Raw genomic sequence first — 21997 nt, 5'->3', positions numbered from 1 at the left:
ATTCCCCATATAAGTCACTTTGTGCTACAAATATCTGAAGCAGTATATATATTATTGAATAATGTACTCTTATAATCTCATGACTCAAATAATAAACAACAGGACATCTATGTTTCAACTCCCAAACTACATTTTTATTTGAAAAAGTGAAACTCTCCAAATAAGCTAAGTTATTTCATTCAAGATCTTACCAGAGTTTGATACAACCTTAAAGGGAAGACAACTACAGAAACCTACTACATTGAAGATTGGAATTTTCATATTATACTGCAACATACTGACTACTGCAGCATATTGACTAATAGCCTATACTATCATGCATATACCTTTACAAACCTTTAGCATGTAAAATTGAATTATATCCTTTGTAAAATAGGGTTAATTATATCTATGTGGTGAATTTGTTTAAGTTCTGCATGTGATCATCAAACCTTAGGAAATCAGGAAAGAGTACGAATTCTAACCTACAATTTTATAATACAAACACTAGCACAAGAAAGCAACATTAATTACCTTGTACTAATCATTAATTGTAGACTGTAAAAATAATTATTTTGGGATATTATCAAATTTAATCTCATTAAATCGGATAAAGCAGTTCAGTCTGTAGGAAATGGGTCCCTGTTTCTAATGATCCATTTGGAAATAAATGCATAAATCCTGGTTTCTGTTAGAGCAAGGTTAAGGGACAGAAATTGAAGCAGGCGCTGGTTCTGAGAATAGGAAAAGGATGACACTGTACAGTGAGTGAGGCCAGACCATATGCCAGAACTGCTATGAATCACATTCTGTTTGTGGACAAGATATTCTGAATTTGATTAAACTGTCTACCGTGTTCTCCCTTTCAACCAAATCTAATCAGCTTAGACACCAAGAAGCAGCCAAATCATAGTGCAAGAGAAATCATCACCATAGTCTTAGCCAGCCTGAGTTAGGGCAAGTAGACCATGGAGGATTACCACCATGAGAAGTAGGGTGGGAAATTGAGGAGGTAGTGCCAAACTAGCTTGTGTTTTAAAAAAATTTAAATAATGAAAGGGCCTCTCACAACAGACTTATTGAATCAGAATCTGTCTTTTTACAAGATCCCAGGTGATTCCTCTGCAAATTAAATTTTGAGAAGCATGGATCTATGATTCATTGGCAATTACCAGTTGTACTCTCAGAAGAACAAGGTAGAGAGAATAATACTCTTGGCTTTATAATGGAGAAATATATTTCTAGTCATAAAAGAGAATACTCTGAAAATTACAGAACTATGCCAAAGGTGTAGGAAGAAAACCAAATTTTTTTAATCAAATCAAACCTTAGACTGAGGATCATGCTCCGTGGAAAAGTCATGTCAAGATTATCAGTCCCACATCTTCAGCTAGATAGCCTTGAAATGTGTCCTATGATGGAGGAACAGCATGATTATGCTATGAGCCAATTCAGATACAGTTTAATTAAATAATGCACAAGGTCATGAAGCATGACCAGCAGATGATTTAGAACAGAATTAACTACTCCTTTTACTGTGGCCATCCTTGGTTGTCATCTAACACTGTGGCATATAAACTCTAAGGAAGGTTCTGGCATTGCAGATTTATCCCTGCAGCCAGGGGAATTGAATTTTCTCTCTCTGAAGCCATAGAAACCCATCTCATCTTTCTATTTTTAATCCTTTGCTGATTCTAGAGGCTTTCTACCAAGTAATTTGATGCCAAACAGTTGTTCTCCTTGCAGCTGCCAAACAGACTGGCGTTTGCTGCCTCGGGTTGTGTCCCATGTTGGCTCCCTCCCAAATGTCATTCCCTACAAGGCTTTTCTTTCAACTGATGCATTAGGGTCTTTGAATGACAACATGAAATTAAATGGAAAATGACATTCATGAGAAAAGATGCTCCTTTCCAAAAACTGAGACTCTCCACCCATCTGTCATTTCTTCCTTCTCTGTCTGTCTCATGGTTTTCCACAAATCCCAAGCAGCTTGATACAAATGTGATCATTAGAGGATTTTCATACATTAATGCAAATTATGCACTGGCAGCACTTAGGACATTCTGCTTAGACTAGTTGATGCCCTTCCATAGAAAAGTGTGCATGTCAAAACCAAACCACTTTCCTTTGAATCATCTCACCACTAAAATTATCATAAAACATTTCCAATAAAATTATCAAAAAGCATGGTCCTTTAATTAATTTTGATGACTTGCCAAATATAAAATTAATTCAAAATGTTATTACTTAGAGCAAAAAAATGTATCATTCCCGAAAAAGAGAGAGAGATAGAGATAAGAATAGATGATAAATAGATGATATATAAATAGATAGATAGATTTGGATAAACAGATGCAATAGATCTTGAGCTCCTAATAGAGGGCCAAGAAATGTCAACAGTACTAGTTATAATACAGAAAGAAGAGAAATCCTGTTTTCAAGGAAATTAAAATTTGTTTTGAGAATAAATATTTGAGTCCCATAAAAAATAAGTTTATATACACTGGGGAAATATGCAGCAGAAATTAAGAGATAAGGATCAGCATAGGTATGAGTTGATAAGACTAAAAGATAAAGGAAGAATATTTGCTTAGCAGTGAGGAGAAGAGAGCCAAATATTTAAAGCAAACCACACAAAAGAAACCAAGGTGGTGAAGCAGAAAATAACATCAGTAGTTTTAGTCATTCTTTAATTCAGGCAATAATCAATCATTGATCCCCTTTTCCAAAAAAAAAAAAAAGACCAAGACAGATCCAGGTCACTCCATCCCTACCCCGTAACCACTTACATTATTTCTGCTGGGAGAAATAAACTCATGTACTGATGAATGGAGGGAACATGCAATTCCACTGGCTACACTTTCAGGCTATTTTAAGTAGGAAGCCATAGATAAAATGTTGGCAAGTTGGTTTAAAGCCAGATCCAACAAACACTTTAAAAGTTAGGATGATTATTCATTTTGTCATTGAATTTTTCCTTTTACCAAGTTATTATATACCTTAAATTTACATTAAATTTATAGTTTCAACAGTGGACTCAAAAATACATTAAAAATGTGGTCTGTGAAGCTAAATATTTTCAAAACTATGTTCATTTATAATTTTTTTAAAGACTTCATTTATTTATGAGAGACAGAGAGAGAGAGAGGCAAAGACACAGGCAGAGGGAGAAGCAGGCTCCATGCAGGGAGCCCGACATGGGACTCAATCCCAGGTCCCCAGGATCACACCCTGGGCGGAAGGCCGCGCTAAACCACTGAGTCACTGGGGCTGCCCTATTTTCATTTAAATGGACAAAGCAAACACTTTTTGAGAGAGAGAGAGAGAACATGCAAACAAGGAAACAAGGGCAGGGGTGTGGAGAAGGAGGAGAGGGAGAGTCTTAAGCAGTTCCATGGCCAGCATGGAGCCCAATGCAGAGCTCAGTCTCATGACCCTGAGATAATGACCTGAAACAAAATCAGTATCAGAAGCCTAACCCATTGAGCCAGTCAGGCACCCCAGCAAACACTATTTATAAAAGAGGATGATAAGGCAAAGTAGTGTGGTAGGCTGAGAATGCCCCATCCCTAAAGATGCCTATGCCATAATCCCTAGAAACTGAATTTTACCTTACATGATACAGGAAATTTGCAGATATGATTAAATTAAGGCTCTAACAGGGAGATTATCCTAGATATTATCTGATATAGCTCAGTGTATTCACAAGGAACCTTAAAAGATGGAATAAGAAGGATAAGAATCAAAGAAGGTAGCAAGATAATGGAATCAGAGGTCAGAAAAAGAGAGATACTGAAAGATACTGTGCAGTTGGCTTTGAAGATGGAAGGGAACAGGAGCCATGTAATGCTGACAACTTCCATAAGTTGAAAAGGCAAGGAAACAGCTTCTTTCCTAGACCCTCCAGAAGGAATGCATCGTGCTGACACCTTGGTTTTAGGACTTCTGACCTCCAAAATGATGAGATAGTGAATTTGTGTTGTGTCAGACGCTAAATTTGTTATAATATGTTATACCGAGGTACGAAAACTAATGCAGGCATATAAAAAGTTGTTCAACATCATTCATCGACATTAAAATAAAAATCACAATAAGAAAATAATATGCACATACTGAACTTACTGAAAATGACATAACCACTAACACTGGAAACCATAAAGTATCGGGAAGGCTGTGTAGTGACAGGAATGTCATACTGTTGGCAAGATCCCTGAGGTACATTGCTACCCTGATGGCTTCCGTTTATTCTCAGTGTGGCCATGTGACTTCCCTGGCCAATGGGACATCAGCAAATGTAAAATAAACAGAGGCTTAATAATGCTGGGATGCCAGGGCCCCTTTGGAATGAGGCTGTCTACTTTGTGACGAAGACCAGTTTAGTATCTTGAAGGAAGGAAGACAGCTTGGAGACAGAGGAACAGAGAATGCAGCTCAGTCTAGCTAAGCCCCTCCCAAACAACCCTCCAGGTGTATGTGCAAAACTGCCACTAGAACCCACAGCTTGCCCAGAGAATTGTGAGAAATACTACACTGTTGTTGCTTTGAGCCACTAAGCCCAAAAGACTAGTTTGTGCTTCAGATCCCATAAAGTTACAGTAAGAGAAACATCAATAACATCTGGAAGCTAGAGTGCAGAGAAGCATTAGAAACAGAAGATAAACAAAAAAGAAAGAAAGAAACAGAAGATCAGTTAGAGGCACCAGATTTCCTCCATAACCAATGAATCTGGCTGACTCCTTACCTTCTTTGCACTCTGGAGAGGCACTAGGGCTCCAGCATACAAGTAATGTACTGAAAACACAGGGATTAGATGAAAGTCTCCGTGGAAGAATAAAATTCCATGCATTGGCCAAATTTAGGTAATCAGTCTTAGAATTTCCAGCAACAATAGGAGACACACCAAGCCGAGGTGCAGACAGGTGGAGGTTCTTTGTGCAATAGTTCTAATGGATCACCATATAATGAGAGCCACTAGAGGGTTGTCTAAGCTACTCCTACTCTTGAGCTTCTGAAAGTTTTTCAGTAACTTTCTCATAAATATGAGAAGCAAGACCAGCAGGCATTGAGGTAAAGCTTCTACCATAACAGACACAAAACCAAAATAAGGGAATGAAGAGAAATTGGTGCTCTGAGCAGGTGTTTTTTTAAATGCTAGCACTGATATCCTTAATACCTTGAAAAGATATTTTATTGATGAAACAAGAATAGGAGACTTAGAGGAAAAGAAAATTCAGAGCACTCCAAAGAGCCCTTGGAATTTGCAATATGATAACTGTGATGAAAAACTGAAAAGAAAATTTGGAAGACAAATTTAAGGAACTCTCCATGAAGACAGGAAAGCAAAAGCAATGACAATACCATCAAAGGAAGGGAAATTGTAGAGAAAAGATAAGAAAACTAAAATATCTATCCAAGGAGTCCAAATTCAAACAATAGGATTTCCAGAAGGATAAAGTGAAAAAAATCAAGTGAAAGAATTTTTTTTAATTCAACAAATTTCCCCAGAACTGACATGAATTTCCATATTGACCCGACTTACCAAAATCTGGCACAATAAACAACAAAAGGCAGGTTTTTCAAACGTTTTTGAAATTTTTCAAAAAATGAACATTTCAAAAGTGTCCACAGGGCCAGGACTTCAATCTTCAAAGAGATTAAAAATCAAGATGTTATCAGGCTTCTCAAAAGAAGCACCAAAAAAAAAAAAAGGAAAAAATTGCTTGACGGTTCTAAGAATATTATTTTCAATATGGGATTTCATACTGAAATTCATACTTAAATATGGGATTTCATACTGATACTGTTTTTAATATATGTAACTTAAAATGTTGATTTTAGCTTTTGCTGGAGTATCACTTGAGAATATCAGAGACAACTACTACTTACTGTGTTGCCAGTGAACAGGCTATATAAAACCTGCCCTATGTCTGAGAAAAATAATAATAAAAAGCATATTCATGTTTGTCCCCTGAGATGTGCACCAATGTCCTAACTAACATATTTAATTGTATTTGTAACTCATGCTTCCATAATATAATAACAAAGTTGTGCATCAAAAAGAGCAATGATCTGTGGGGCACCTGGGTGGTTGAGTGTCTGACTCTTGATTTCAGCTCAGGTCATGATCTCAGGGTGGTGAGATCAAGCACCCCATCAAATTCCATGCTAGGCACGGAGCATGCTTGAGAATCTGTCCCTCCTTCTCCCTCTCCCCTCCCCTCCCACTGTCCCTCCCCCACTGCTCTTGGGTGTGCATGTGCACTCTCTCTCTCTCTCTCAAAAAAAAAAAAAAAAAAAGAGCAACAATCTACACCAGAAGATCTAGATAGTCTATATTCTGTGCTGTATTATAAAATTCTTATTCTGTATTCTAAAATGAAATATTCATTGACACTATTAAACAGGTCTGAATTCATACCAATCAGAGGAAATGTTCAAATGAATGTCCTTCCTTTACACCTGAGACATGGCATGAATTTTTTGAACAATATTTAGCAATCTACACATACCAACTCAAAGCTCAGTACATTTCTCTTCAATAAGGAATTACAAAAGGAGGGAAATATTTATCACAAAATATGATATTATAGCTTTTCCTTTATAAATTAATTAGGTTAACCTATATATCACCTTTTGGTTTTTCAGTGAAAGACATGTGAGATGCATTGTCTATACAGATTTAAATAAGCTACTACATTTAAACATTCTTGAAACTATTTTTCTCTGTATTACTTAGAGCACTTAACATAGTTTAGAGAGGAATGTTTTCAACAAAGGCATAATGATTAGAGCACAAAATAAAGAAAATTTTTGAAAGTATGATCATAGATACTGGGCAAGAAGTTTAAATAGGGTGAATCTTATTTAGCTTTTTATTTAATAGACTTAGGTTGGAAAATATATCTCTTTTGGTGGGATTCTATTACAATCAAGGTTTGGCATCATAGAAATACCTACCTTACGCTTATGATTCATAAAATCATAAAGATTTGGAGAAAGGTCTAGACAAGAAACAGAATTTACCAATCTACCCAAATATGCCAAGTTTCCTATGAACTAAATAACTAAATGACAACATATACAGCAATCTCTCTCTCTCTGGCTCATCTCAACATCTAGAAATGTTGTCTCAAAAAAAAAAAAAGAAGCAATTAAAGTGTGTCACTATAGTCCTTTGTAATCTAACATCAAAATTTTATGTTCCCCATTCACTCAGTACCAAGTTTAAATGTAACTGCTAGCAAGGGAACATTATCACATGTCTGCATGAAAAATGGCTATGTCTCCTTTATAATGCTTTCCAAAGCTCTCCCACCCAAGCGTTATTTCCTTATTATTAATTCTGAGTCTCTGGTTGCCAACGATGCAGTGGGAATGAGAACTAATAAGCTAGTACGTCCTCTTGCCCTGAATGTCTTCTTATATAATAAGATGCAGACACATTCCTTCTTTCTCCCTTTTCCTTCCATTCCACTCTGGAGGACAGTGCATTGAGAGAAAATAGTATTGTTTATATTATACCCCAACTAATTTCCAGAAACAGACTCCCCCACTAGCTCCCAATGGTTTTTGAGACATCTCAGAAAATATGAAAAGAAGCTGGAGGGAAAGATTCACTACAATTAAGGTCCTACCATATGGCAGGTGCTAAGCTAGACACCTTCTAATGTATTTACTTTTAGTTCATATTCTCTAATAGAGTGGATTGTTATTTTATTGCCATTTTCTAGATGAGTCGATTGTGAGTTGGAATTTAAACAATTTCTCCACTTTACGTAGCTGGCACTTGGCAAAGCCCGGATTCACTAACCAGATCACTGGCCTCCGAGTCTTGGCCACACAACCTCTCTACGTCTCATTTCTACATTGTCTGCCTTTTCTTTGTGTCTACCAGCTAAATCCATTAAGGATTTGAAATGCCTTTTTGCAGAGTTTGCCAGTGAGATTACTATTACCGAATGTGCATTTGACACAGCATGTTGTGAACAATGATTTCCAAATTCTATGTTTCAGAATCTCAACATAGCTACAATAATCAAAAAGAAAACCTCATAAAAACCTTACGAAAATCAAAACAGAATTATTTTTAATTTGCTGATTTCATTTCCCTCTAGGGCTTTTAGAAAAATAATGAGATAATTACAAAGTCATGACTATATGGCACTTAACTCATTTTACAAACACAGTTACTCTCGGAACCATGTAAAATGATTATATTATTCATCCCTGGTCATCTTATCAAAAAAAGAAGAGACAAGCCACTCTGGTTAAATTTCATTTTTCCTCTTTCCTTCCTGCTCAGCTCAATGTCATCCTGGGCTAAAATCCACAGGCTACAATTCCCAGGCTTTCTTACACTCTGGCTACCAATTAGGTGCAGCCAGTGAGAGACACAGAAACATCAACTGTGGGAGGAGGAACAAGCCAGGATATTTTGATCCCTGCCCTCTCCTTGCCAGATTACAGTATTGGCTGGGGCTGCATCCTATTATCTGTAGCCACTGATCCTGTCCAATGGCTGTTCTCCTCTGCTACATCTTCCCTCCTCCCCTCTTCTTCATGTTCCTTCAGGTCCAATGGAACTAACAGCTTTCAGCAGTTACCGGTTCCTTGGTGACTTTTTTTTTTTTTTAAGATTTTATTTATTTGAGAGAGAGAGAGAGAGAAAAAGTACAAGCAGGGGGAGGGGCAGAGGGAGAAGTAGACTCCCCACAGAGTAGGGAGCTGGCTGCAGGCGCCCTGATCCCAGGAGCCTGAGATCATAACCTGAGCCAAAGGCAGATGCTTAACCAACTGAGTCACCCAAGCCCCCTCCCTTGGTGATTCTATACCTCATCATTAAATTCTCTTCAATTGACTCTGGTCATGACAACTATCTCCTGCAGGAACTGCCTTTAGATTAATGACTACTAGAGGTAGTCCCTAAAGCACATCTTCAAAATAGGATAACAGGAAAGGATTGCTCATGTATCTCGTCAATACAGACACCTGCTCCTTGAAGGGGAAAATGGGCCTTGCAACTCTGGGGCCTGCAGTGGCATCGCCGCTACTCAAACCTACACTGCAGGTAGTGTGGGATGCAGGTCAGGTGGAGGGTAAGACTGTCAGGTAGTTACCAAAGCGGCAATAGTGTTAACCAAGACGGTCAGGAGGAATGACTATTCCTGGATGCCTGCATGATGTACGCAAGGGGAAAAGCAGATGTAAAGGGCTGACTGTTCAAAGTATGGGAGACCACAAGGCTTACAGCCTGATAGTCAACCATGTCTGGCCTACAGCATTCCATATGACACTTGTAGATCTCTGATGCTAAGGTTGGGAAGAAATGGGATTCTGACGGTCAGGATAATGGCATTAGGAGAAGCATATGTGAAGTTCAGCCCTTGGAATCTCCACTTCCCTCTGCTACCATCACCATCCTGATGAATGGTGGAGTATCATTCTAAATTTGGGCTAAATTTATTTATAATGCATGCACTCTCTTGGGATTTGGGGTTTCATAAGTTGACTTGAACACCTGGAATGGTATTAACAGTCTGCATGACTGATTAATTCTTTCATCAATGGGCATCTAGAGTCAAAGAGGTTAACATGAGAAATCCCCAAGGAAAACTGCGGATGAACAGGCCAATGGCTTAAGAACTGGGTCTAACAGATGCAAAGTGCTCAGTCACCCCTAAATATACCTCTGGAAGGGACCACTCAAGAGTTAAATTTCATATGAATGAAGTCATAGGAGCTGTCAGAGCATAAGGAGAATGTCAAATTATTAGTGAAAGAAGGGAATTGATTGTTAATGTAACAGCATGAGAGGAGAGGCAATAGCAGCTATGATGTGTGTCAATGAATTATTCCTTTGTCCCACGGTTTCCTGCCACCTTACATAAATACCAGTCGTGATTACATTCTACAATTTAGCTTCCGGGTTAGAATATGACTCCATTAATTTCCCTTGAAATATTAAAGTAGTTAATAGGGGCACCTGGGTGGCTCAATGGTTGAGCATCTGTCTTTGGCTCAGGTGGTGATCCCGGGGTCCTGAGATCAAGTCCTGGATTGGGCTCCCCATGGGGAGCCTGCTTCTCCCTCTGCCTATATCTCTGCCTCTCTCTGTCTCTTATGAATAAATAAATAAAATCTTTAAAAATAAAAGTAGTTGATGGGGATTTCATGTTTCCTCTACACTGGCAATATAAGTGTGAGGTTTTTGTTTTTTTAATTAAGGCACAACAACAAAGGACAATAATGGATTTTGAGTGGAAAAATGGGAGAACTGAGCTGCGAAATCTCCCTTCCTAGATACACATTTAAATTCACATATCTAAAAATAAATAAATAAATAAATAAATAAATAAATAAATAAATAAATAAATTCACATATCTATCTATCTATCTATCTATCTATCTATCTATCTATCTATGTAGAAGCCAAAGGGAACCCAAAGCATATATATATATATATATATATATATATATATATACACACACACACATATATATATATACACACACACTGTATATATGGTACTCCATATACATATATGGAATAGATCTTCCCCTCTGGCTTCTAGTTTGGTTCTGATCACTTGAAGGGAAGAAGAGAGGGAGGCTGGGACATTCTCCTGGCTCCCTCCTGCCAGGCTGTAGTTTGGCTGTGGCTCTCTGCCTGGAGTTTGCCCTTGTTAAGAAGCCCTCTTGCCACTGCTAATGCTTTAATGGAGACCTAGACCAGCTGCTTCTTCATGCCCCTCAGGCCTTGGCATGGTAACAACTTTCAGCTGTGACTCACCGTTACCATCACTTGCTTTTTGCTCATCCCTACACCTGGTCTCTCCATTAAAATCCCTTCAATTCACTCAGAGTGTGCTGTTTGCTTCCTGCCAGGAGCCTGACTCATACACAGTTGTTCTCTGAATTTCAGATCAGTTGTATACAGTGATTCTAGACTTTGGGAACAATGTACCCTCACCAGAGTATTATTACATCATGTTTTTTTTATGAGCTAAAAAAAAAATTTTTTTTAGTCTTTGCATAAGGGAAGATTTCATTTCTTCTAAGTAAAGAGATTAATGTTTGATGATACTGTGAATTATATAATTCCTTTTTTGTACTATTAGTAAAAATACTACTCATCTCCATTGTGCTTAGTACTAAAGATACAACAGGGAATGAATTCCCTACTCTTACAGAGTTTCAGGACGTTAAAAAAAAACAACCACCATTAAAATAATAAAATAAGTACAGATGATTCCTGGTGCTAGAAGAGGAGTAAATCAGGAGGTTTACTGGTTCCTGCCAGGAAGGAAGTCACCCTAGACCTGATGAGGCCCAGGACAAGCATGGGAGGGATGCTCATGCCCTTCCCCATTTTCATTGCCTGTTTTAGATCAGGTGCTCACATTTTCATGCACTCCGGGGAAACAGCTCTTCCTCAGCCCCAGGAGGTAAATGTGGATGATTGTAAGCCAATCATCATAATTTTACCCCCTTGACATTGAGTCATTCAGGCTTGGGCCTGACACACAAACAACCCCATCCAATGAGACATTATGGGGACACTGGTCGGGCACCTTCCTGGAAGTGTTTTTTCTCCCTAACAAAAAAATAACATGGAGCCATAAATGTTCCTTCATCTTTGTGGGGATGTCATCATAGACACCTGTGATGCTTGAAACCACAGTGGACAACTTCCAGTCTTCAGGTGACAGGATTGTGTCTAGCCATGATTGAGGATAGCAGAGCAGAAAGATGAAAGATTTGGGTCCTGGCTGACACAGACGAGCTGACAAACCTCAGAGTCACCTGTCCTTTCATTACTTAAGCCACTCTTCACTTAAAAGCAAGAACTCAACAAAGTTGTCACATTTAAGCTGAGCCCTGAAAGATGAGAAGAAGTCAGCAGTTGAAAAAGGAGGGGACAATACACCAGGGGGAGGGAGAAACCAGGATAAAGCTGTGACAGTTGAGGGACACCTGTGTGGCTCAGTCGGTTAAGTATCTGTCTTTGGCTCAGGTCATGATCCCAGGGTCCTGGAATCGAGCCCCATGTCCAGCTTCCAGCTCAGCGGGGAGTCTGCTTTTCCCGCTCCCTCTGCTGTTCCCCCTGCTTGTGCGCTTGCTCTTATCTCTCTGTCAAATAAATTTAAAAACTTAAAAAAAAAAAAAAAAAGCCATGGCAATTGGGAAGGACAGGGCTCCAAGCTGCTAAACAGCACCAACGGAAATGTGTGTGCATACTGTGTCTCTCAGAAACATCTCTGATTTTTCCTCCACACTTCGAGTTCTAAAATCGCCTCTCTAATCTTTGTACACATACATTTTTGTGAGCTGTCTTAAAGTAAATTTGGAGAATATGTAAAAGTATAGAAAGAAATCCCCAAAACTCCTCAACTGTCCCAAGTCAAAATAGTTTGTCTTGTTTTTTCCACTATATTTTACAGAACTGGAATTGCAATTTTTGTTAGAAAAACATTATCACTAAAGTCATAATTCACCTCAGATATCAATCCCAGTATTTTAGCTCAATTTAATTCACAAAAACATAGTCTAATAGGTACCATAGTTTATTCTGATAATTTAATTTATGCCATTATAAGAGATACATGAGTTCAGAGACATCAATTATGCTTCCTGTTTTGACCATCTTGAGTGTGCTATTATGTAATTTTTCCTGTTATTTATTTTTACAGTGCCTATGGGGGTTAGCTGAATCTGCAGAGAAAGCCTTTCAGGCAGTCATTAAAAGTGCTTTAATATAATCCCTTTATTAACTGCCAACATAATCTCTCTAAGAACTACTAAGCTTCAAAGCTGATGACTTATTAATCGTGGTTTATGACATTAAACATGTAGGGTCTTTAAAAGCAAAACAAGCAACAAGCAGAAAGTTCTCTGAACTCTAATCTCTCAAGAATGATATAATTCTCTGATTTGATCCATGGACTTCTATATCCAAAGTTACCAAGGGGTGAGAAAATGTGCAAGAGGAAATTTCACCATAAGTGATACTAAATAAGAGCCATGGTCTTAAGACTATAACTTCATTTATTCTGTGGTTCACTCTGTTTCTTCCTCTTTTACTTTTCTCTTTATTTTGTACTTGAATAACACCAGGAATGGTGTTTTGCCATTTGTCTGCAATGACTCAAGCCTTCTAAAGTTTATTATAAATCCAATACAAGTCTGCAGTTGCATTGTGGGTATCTGATTTATGGGTTTCAGCTAAAGAAATACACAAAATAAGTATTTCCATCCTGTATATACAGTAAAAACTTTGATAAGGCACTGTTTAAATCAGGTTTAATAGAAAAGAGGCTATAAACATATTAGAAGAGTTTTAAACAAACTATTCCAAAATGTACAAAAGCCCTGTAAGTGCTAAGTTATAGCACAGCTCACCATATTATGCAGTTAAGAGCCTCTGAGTCTCGCCATTAAAAATCCTATTTTCAGTGCTGTTTAGCACCCGTATAAAAATTCCATCTGAACCAAGATTAAGGATATAAGTCCTCAGTGAAGAAACAAGGTATTTGGTTTCTTTCAAGCTTTCAGATTTTTTTGTTGTTGTTCAGTTAATATACACCAACAATCTTCAGGTTATATTTACTTTGATTTTGTCCCTTTATTTGTAAAAATATAAAGACATGTTTTGCTACTGCAAATTGACAAGATTTTAAATAATAATAAAAATGCCTTATTCTGATGGTATTATTTCTTAGTCTGAATCACTGGTAATGAATTGGTTTGCCATTGATTAAAAACAGACCTAATTTTTTCAAATTTTGCCCCAGGAGTTCAGGATATTTATCACATATCCACTTCAGGAAACAGATAATGGGTAATGCATGCAATAGATGGATTTTTCCTCCTTTTTTTTAGTCAAATAATACAAATCTCTGATGACTCATGTTCAATTGCTGCCAAATGGCAAAGCTCTTAAAAAGCCTGCTGGGTTAGATCACACCCATGCTTAAAACTTTAATCTATCTATGTAATGCATAACATCATTCATTTACTCACAAAGTGGGAAAAATGGTAATTGGAAGGACTTTGGCTAAGGCCCATTTTTGAGAGTTTACACTGGCTGGTCTCTTACTCTCTATGGTTCAGTGTATCACAGGATTCCAATAATTGATGTCCTGTAACAACTGGTATTCTCTGGTTTGTTGATAATGGCATTTCCTCTCCTCACTTATTTTAATCTATTAGTACTCTTAGCATTATTATCATTATCATGTGTTTAAATCCTGTATAACATCTAAATATTTAAAAAATGTAGAGGAGCAGGAAAGGAGGTCACTAGGAGCCATACCCAGGGAGAAGAGGGTATGCTTTCAGATAACTCTGAAAGAATCTTCTAGAATCTCTCTTCTGACCAGCACAGTGGTCAAACAAGAACAGTGCAAACAAGGCTGTCAGTGTGGGAGCCCCTGTGGACACTGAGGGGCAGCACCAGGTGGTATTCAGTCCAGGAAAAAGTGTTCTGGGCATTCAGAAACACCCACAGGACCCTGCAGATCCTCAGTGACCAGGATCTCATTTCCTACACTAAATTTGGCCAAAGATCAGGAGTTGTAAACTTTCCCTCCCAGGTGAACAAGATGGTGTTTGCTGCTACCAAAACAAACATCAGAACTTTGACACAGAATATGGGTCTCAACCAAGAACAGAGCTTGCCCTGCCCTCACCCACACCCACCTATGCATGATTTTCATTTCTTCCATACAATGACAAGGACCTCTGAAAGAGACTGAAAGAAGACCTGCTGATAATGGATGAGCAGTCCAGCTTCCATTCTCGAGAAATGTCAACCTTTAAGAAGCAGGGTACATTTGGTTCTCACAGAATTGCCTAAATAGTCTGTTCTCTTGCTGAAGTCTAGACGTGGGCTGCAAACTTCTTGAGCAACCAGAATATCGGATAGAGTGGATACAGAATGGCCCAAGGAGGCAGGACGATTCCTGATGCGTCATCCAGCTCATCTTTGAACAGGGACTGTGTGAAGCTCAGAGACATCATGGGAACAAGACAGATCCTGTCCCTGTCCTCAAAGACAGAAAACAAAATAGAACCTCAATACAGTACAATAAGGTCTGTGCTAGAGCATTAAAATGACTGTGATGGGGATCAAAATGGATCTCTAACAACATGATCTCATGGAGGCAGGCAGACGGAAGGGAAAGGAATGCTTCTAGGGTTAGCCAGGGAAGTCAGCCTTCCACTTTGGAGGAAGAGAAATTTAGGTGAAGATTGGAAGGATCCTTGTTCACTCTAGACCCTCCCAACCAAAATAATAAGAAATAGATTTTCACTTCCAGCCTAATCCCAGTGCTTGGTTTATTTCCCTGGTTACTATGAAAAGTCAACTGTCATTAATTAGTGCCCTAAATGCTTCTGAACTTGTTTTCTGGGTAAGAACACTGTCTCCATGATTAATTGAGATCTCTCGGAGGACAATTATTGTCTTGGGCATCTTTTGCACTTCTCAATGTTTACCAACGCTGGAAACAGAGAACTGAATTAATAAACTCCTGTTATAGAAATGATTGATTCACATATTTTAAAACTACTGTTCACTAATGTTTTGTAAATGTCGACCACTGTACTCTTTCATCCTGAGACGAGGAAATCTCTTGAAATGGGTGTAACTTGAATACTGCTTTTTAAAGCCCATTTATCTTTGTTATCTGTTCTTTAAGAGCATTTGAATTATTGATATAATCTTAAGGCCCATAACTCTAGATCATCACCAAATCTACCATAAACATTCCTTTTCTTAATGGAGATTTTTAGAGAACTTGATTTTGCACGTGGCTGTTGTTAAATAGTCACTGTGTTAATAAGAATCATCACAACTGATATTAAGATATTTAAATAAATTAATACTGAAATAAAAGAAATCCCTGACTTCCATTACCCATATATCTGAAAGGACTCTCTTCTTGGGCTCTAGAACAAACTGCCACTGAGTGCTATTCTCTTTCAACTCACTCTTATTTCCAAACTAGCAAATATTTTTTTTTACCAGGAGATGTTAATCAACAGCATAGACCAAAGAGAGTCCTAAAAATGGCTAAATCAATATAAACAAAATTTATTTAGTAACAGAAAATTGCTTCTGTGCAATTTCTTGTACACTACGTTTTAACACAAAGGGGATATTTTACAATTATAAGCACCTGGTGACAGATTCATAGCTCTGCTAGTGACACCAGAAGCTACAAAATTACTGTCCCGTTTTTGAAGTTTTAATACTTTTTCTTAAACAAAGTAATTATGATTGTTTTCAAACATGGTCCCAAAATAAAATACAGACCCATAATGAGGAAAGCATGCTGTCTGGAAAGAATACAGAATAAAATAAAATATAAAACAAGAAGTATTTAGAATTCTTTCATAAACAGAATTATTTGATTTGTTATTTCTTCGAGAAAATTATCTTCGTGACTCAATGTGGGCAAGAAGTCAAATCTTACGAAAGTTTTCATATGAGGAGAAACATTTTCTTTGGAGCTTTATAAAGATGCCTGAAGACCTTTCTATGGTTTACATGTATATTTGCAATTTTGTAAGACATAAAATATTTATAATTTAGGAAATGTAATATTTATAGTATCTTTTTCCATAACTGCCAGACCATGTTAGATGACTTACTGGAAAGTGGAGCTAATTTAGGCTTTTATCCTTCTTCTCTCAAAACTGTGTGAACTTGGAATCCTGTGGACACAAATAATATTTAACTTATCTCTGCCTTAGTATCTTATCTGTAAACCAAGAGCAATAACCCTTAGTCCAGCACGGCTGGGACTTTGCAGAGCACCTTTGCCCAAAGCCAGCTTTTCTCTGTTGGCTTTACCAGTAGCAGGGAGATCGCAAGGCTGGAGGAGGAAGGATGGACCTGGTCCTTTCTGGCTGCTTCCTGTCATTTCCACCAGCATGCCTGTCTCCTTCTTGTCCCTCTCTGCTTGACCATGGCCTTACTTCCTCATCCTGGCAGCAACAGTTCATTCCTACAGGAGCATCTGAATACAGTCTAGAATTCGCCATAATGCCTGCAGGACCGGCTTCATCAGAGTCTTCCCCCTCCCCCTCAGGGATATCTGCACCAAAAGCAATAGCTGGCCCCAAAGCTCAGAATCCCAGGCTCCTGGGGCTCCTCCTAAACTATCAGAGGCATCTGCACCAGCTGAGAATGACCCCTCCTTAGAGGCCTGTGTGTCAGCCCCACGAGGCCATTGCCCAAGCTTTAGTTTTAATAATTCAAACTCTGTGTGAATGGTGACAGCTGCTTTCTAAAACTGCTACCTTGAAGGGCTCAGTCCTCTCTGTAGGCTTTTTCAGCTGCCTAGTAAACAATTTGTTATACCTAGCTAATAACTCTTTAAGTCAATTTTTTCCTCTCTATTCAAATAACTGATGTGACTTCAGTCTCCTTATTGGACCCTGACTGATGTAACAATAATCTCTATATCACATTGCTGGTATAAAGATCACATTCTCTTATTCTTTGTCATTATGCAGTATCTTTACAGCAGGGATATGGCAGGTAGCAAGCATCTTAGGCAGTGGATGCAGACTGTTGATGGAGACACACAAAATTATGCTGTAGAATAAAATCACTTAACAGTGCTGGACACCAGATAGAGCCCAGAAATGTAGAGAACCTTTATGGCCATGCCTACTGAAAATACGCCATATTACATGTGGTGGCATGGTCAGGAAATTTCCTTCCAAGGCTTTAAAGACAGACACAGGGAAGGAGCTTTCTAACAAGTGTATACCACCAAGAAGTGCTGCTATGAATTAGCCCTCCATTCCGGGGCAGTGAAGTTCTTGCCTTTATTTGCAGAGGCTGCCCTTGGCTTTTCGTTTAGCTCATTGGAATGACACAGAGAAGGAGACAGATTGGAAGGAGTTCCAAGAAGTTCACAAAAAATGACTCCCAGCCATGGAAGGGCAGAGTAATGAGGCAAGATCACAATGACTCAATGTATTTTTATCTAGTATTCAACTAAGTGCAATTGTGACATCTAAAAATAAGCGAGGCAGAAAAAGAAAAAATAATTATAGGGAAGATAATATATAATAATTAACTGCTGAAAAAGAGTATGCTTTAAATAATGGGATACGAGGAAAGCAGGAATAACTTGAGCTGATTATACAGACTCAATTTCTCACACCGAGGTGAGAGCAGTATTATCATTTGAAATTCACAGTCCTTAAAAAAAATAACAGACAAAACATGTAATTATTATCTGCCAACAGTGTAGCCGAAAATGATGCAGTAGAGTTTGTCCATTTCTAATTTATAAAGTTGTACATGTTCCTCAAGTTATACACCTCATTCATTTCTCTTTAATTAAAGTACTCAGAAAATTCTTGTAAATCTCGGAAATGCCTGTGATGGTCTCTTGCTAACAAGCACCAGCAAGTGACACAAAAAATAATGCAGTTACAAAAAATTAAAATTTGAGATCTCCATAGGTACTGCTTTTGTTGTTTCCTTATCATTCAACAAACAAACTGCAAGGGACACAACGTATTTTACAGAGGAGCATAACTTCTGATTTTAAAAATTACACTTTACTATGGGGTGAAGGTGGACATAGATAGAAAAAAGCCAATAGGTTACTTTGTGGTAATTGGGCCATAAAGCATCAACTTCAGAAGGGGAAAGGAAGGTATTTTACCCAGATATCCCCAATCTTACAAATAAATCTGCTCCAAATATTTTCCTATATTCCTCCTGAGTCAACCCATCCATAGTATATAAGAGTGTGTATATCAGTTGATAATCCTTGTTGGTCCTCTCCATCGACATTGATTGTCTTTATGTGAAATAACCTTTTAGATATATGTCTTTAGGGCTCCCTGTTATGTTCAGCATACAAGAGAAAGGAATCTACTACTGGTTTGAGTTAAATATCAGGTCACTGTATTTGATTGACAACACAATTTCTCAGAGGTTTTGGAGCATGTTTGTTTTTTGTTCTTTGCACCTCTGTCATATTTTGTCCATTCTTCAAAAGGTCCTGGATCTAAGGTTGTATATCTTCCTTGATTCCTGAAAGCTAAAAAAGAAATTTTTCCAAAAATATCATAAAATACAAATGTGATATCACTTTTTAATGTTTTAGTTTGATACTTGCATTTTTAAATAAAACCATCTCTGCACAACTCGTCAATTTGTAGAGAAAATACATCTTTAAGACAGAATTATTATGTAGAGCAAAAATTAATCAAAGTTGACTCTAGATTGATAATATCATCAGAACAACTCATCTAAAAGCTTCTCAGAAATTTCTGGGACAACTTACCTTTTTCTGGTTGGAGGCCTTCCAGGGTCATGGATGACCCTCTGGCTCTGCCTCCAGGTGAACTGAGACCAGAAAACCTTAATCTCATAAAGTAAAAAAGCCTGTTTTCTAAGTGGTGACTCTTTTGGCTCTGAGGGTAGCCTGAATGCTGTGGTTGAATCAACTGTTCTTCTTGCCCCAAGTCTATGCCACTTTCCTTTCTCAGAGCTCCCGACCAGCCCTGATGAAGCCTGGTACAGCGCTGAGCACCATACATGGACTCATGAGATCATAAAGTTATAGAAGTATAAAGGTACTTGGTCAGCTATCTCTTCCACTCTGTGGGAGGAAAATGAGGTTCAGAGTCCTTAAATTAATTGTTAAAGCCCTGCAGAATGATATGATTAATGCGCAATAATCATACAATAGTGTGTATTGAACACCTGATACATATCAGTCACTAAATGAAGAGCTATCTGTGTATTATGAGATTTAATCCTCACATTAGCCATCTCAGAAAGGCATTCTTATTATCCTTATTTTACAGAAAAGAAAACTGAGGCAAAGATGAATGGTATAATTTATTTTAGGTCTCATACTTAGAATGTGGAAAGATTAGAACTCAGATGTCTGGACCTCTAGAAATACACTTGTAACCACTGTAACACACTTATCTAGATGGTTTGACAAATAATTAAGAAATGTGGAAAGCACAAAGCAAAATGTCAAGAGCTCAAATGTGAGAAAATCTTTGTCCTTCCTCTGCTGAAGGGTACTGTCTAGTATGGGGTTGACAAACTTTTTCTGTCAAAGCCTAGACAGTAAATATTTTAGCTTAGCAGATCATATAATCTTGGTTACAGCTACTCAGTGTTGCCATTCTGGTATGAAATCAGCCAAAGACAATATGTAAATGAATGGATGTTGCTGTGCACGGATAAAACTTTATTTACAAAAACAAGCTGAGGGCCAGTTTAGTTTGCCAATCTGTGACCAAACGGAATAATCACTTACATAAAAATATTACAATGTGACGTGTGTCTGAGAGTGAGATACATAAGTCATTGCAGAGCCACAGAGGAGAAGTGATTTATCCTGCCTGAGGTATGTAGGGAAAGAAACATTTGAGCAACTTATTTAAGCATTAACAAAATAATTAGGCAAGAAGGCAAGAATATTCCAGGCAGAGATGACAGCATAAGCCAAATATTAGAAGCGGGACATTTGAGAAACAGTAGATAGGTCTGCAAGACTGAAGTACAGGTGTATGCCGAATAATGACGGAAGAGAAAAACAGGTGTAAATGGAGTAGAGGGGGCAGTTCATGACAGGCGTGTAGTACAGTGCTAAGGAACTTGAATTTTATATGATAGAAGATGAAGAGATATTGAAAATTCTTTAAAAAAGAAATAACATCACTAAACTTATGTTTTTAAAAAAATGAATAATTCTGCAGAATTTTCTTCAAAGGAAAAAATGTGATAGAACATACTCAAAAGGCAACTTCTTTGTACTGGACAGGTCCAACTTTTAGAATTACAATTTATCTTCAAGAAATATACAATTCCTAATATAGTAGGAAGAAACAATAAAAAAATAAAAGCACAATGTTGGCTTCTGTAACTTGTGATGTTATTATAGCTTTTTTTTAAATGCCCTGAAGCTATACTTTTTGTTTAACTAATCTTTGCATCTTGAATTCATACATCGTTTCTATGTTGTTCATGAATAGGAAATTGGTTTAAGAATTTTCCTCTGTTCCAGTCCAAGTAAAAATGTTTGCTAGGGTTTATATTTATAAGAAGTCTATCTTATGTCACCATTTAAAAATATATTTTACACCACAATATTACTTTTGGCACGTTCTGCTTATGTTTTGTTCTAAGTTCATGTTAAATGCAATCCCAAATAGATCTCTGGTGGATGAAAAGCATGGACAAAATAGCAATGACGTAGAAGCTACGACAATGTGAGAGCTCTCTAGACCCTGCCATCAATTAGCGGTCTCACCTTGAATTTACTATTTCTCAAACCAAAAAGTAAATTACATGCTATAACAATGCATCAAGTATTTCAAAAAGCAAAGACAGCTTCTGTGAGTATATGGTAATTGGCAAATGCAGTCATATTTTTATGGCTCCAAATTATTAATTTTCCTGTTTTTGTTTCACTCACAGGCAAATCCTTTCCAGCCAACCACACAAATACACACACACGCACAATTTCCAAATGAAACTTTGGAAATTAAAATGAGAACCTTCTATGAGTTGGTTTAATAGGTGGAAAAATAAATGTCTTTTGAGACAAACTTGTGAAATGGTCAACAGAATCTGTGACAGAGTTATTTTAGATCCTCCATGACTCCCAATAACACAGAAGAATACAAGAGAATTTTCAGCAGAGCTACCATAAACTCAGGGTGGGTTTTTTCAAAACCTTCTAATTAAAATAGTTGTTCCTTCTTATTATAAGCCATGCCTTGAGTTACCTTCAGTTTAAGCCCAACAACTATCTTGGTGCCCAGGTCTTGGCATTGACAAAGGCAGCACTGCTTAGAAGAGAACAGTATGAGATTAATTAGATATAGACATTTTCACATCAGCATTCCTAACCTAAACCATAAACAGTTATTATTTTTCTTTTTTAAGAGAGAGACAGTGTGTGAGCAAGCAGGGAGGGGGAGGGGCTGAGGTAGAGAGCATCCCAAGAAGGTTCCTTGCCCA

The sequence above is a fragment of the Canis lupus genome, chromosome 5 (assembly GCF_011100685.1).
Source record: "Canis lupus familiaris isolate Mischka breed German Shepherd chromosome 5, alternate assembly UU_Cfam_GSD_1.0, whole genome shotgun sequence".
NCBI lineage: Eukaryota > Metazoa > Chordata > Mammalia > Carnivora > Canidae > Canis > Canis lupus.
Note: the sequence above shows the minus strand (reverse complement) of the source record.